Below are 1,465 nucleotides of genomic sequence, written 5' to 3'. Positions count from 1 at the left end.
CGACAACCTAATGGACAAAAAGTCCAACTTTTCTGTTCTGTCCAGGTTATGGTCCCCAGCATAAACTTATAGACACTTTTGGTGATCCAGAAGAAATCAACAACTCTTATTTAAAGGTCACAAGTAAGAGAAAATAGGACCTTAAGCCTAAAAAAAAAGAGTAGAAAACAATAAGTAAACCTGGCTGGGCGCAGTGGCTCATGCCTGTAATCCCACACTTTGGGAGGCAGAGGCGGGTAGATCACAAGGTCAGGAGATCGAGACCAGCCTGTCCAACATGGTGAAACCCCATCTCTACTAAAAATACAAAAATTAATTGAGTGTGGTGTCACATGCCTGTAATCCCAGCTACTCGGGAGGCTGAGGCAGGAGAATCGCTTGAACCCAGGAGGCAGAGGTTGCAGTGAGCAGAGGCCACACCAGTGCACTCCAGCCTGACAGCAGAACAAGACTCCATTTCAAAAAAAGAAAAGAAAAGAAAAACCTAATAATTAAGAAGCAGACTAGTTATTTATCTCTGCAAATATCATAATAGACCTCCCCCAGTTTTTCTTTCCTCGACCTCCTCCTCCATTCCCACTGTCCTCACTAGAGGCTCATTATTTGGGGTTTATAAAAATAGTCTTCCTAAATTTATGTAGCACTTTGTACTTTATGAGACATATTCACATTTATTTTTTAGTTCCTATCGTTCTAATGGTAGTCCCCAGAGGCAAGAGGGGCAGGTAATTGGGATTTTTGTCTTTTAGGTTTGTAGAAATGGTAAGAGTTCTAGGAAATTAGTAGAATTTCCTAGATGAAGACAGACAGAGGCACTTAGAATCATGGCATGTACATTAAGAGGGCAGCTTGCCTCTTAACAGATACTGCTTGTAGTGGGTCTTGATAAATTGAGCAGGAAAAAAACCTGTATTCTGCATTTAGGCCTCCGCAGCTCAAAGTATTTATTCAACTTCATTGTAAATGTTATTGATTATTTTCTAATTACTTCTAATTACTTTCTAATTACATAGTCACCATCATCATCCACAATTGCAGATTTGGACATGTGTGTTTTTTTTAATATAAGGAGGACACAGAGAGAAATAAATAGTCCTCAACCAACGGGGTGATAATAGTCAACCAGAGCTATGCCTATTTTGTTCACCTTGTGTCTTAGTGCCTTACACCTGCTAATTAGTAGGTGTTTGTGGAATATTCACCATTTATCTGATTTACCTTCTCTGACACCACAAAATATGGGGGGGTTATATATCTTTTCCTATTTAACCCAGGAGTAGCTATGTGACTTTCTTTAGTCAGTGAAATTTTGGCAGATGTGATGTCATTTCATGAAATAGCTTTAAGAACTAGTGTTTAGTTCAATATTGTCTCTTTTTTCCCTGTATCTGTGATCAAGGAAAAATAGAGATGAAATCTCTGTCAAACTGAATCAGTGGATAACCAAAGTGAGCAGAACCTTCTT

The sequence above is a fragment of the Nomascus leucogenys genome, chromosome 15 (genome assembly GCF_006542625.1).
Source record: "Nomascus leucogenys isolate Asia chromosome 15, Asia_NLE_v1, whole genome shotgun sequence".
In the NCBI taxonomy this organism is placed as follows: domain Eukaryota; kingdom Metazoa; phylum Chordata; class Mammalia; order Primates; family Hylobatidae; genus Nomascus; species Nomascus leucogenys.
The sequence above is the reverse complement of the archived record's forward strand: the minus strand, read 5'-3'. Positions refer to the sequence as shown.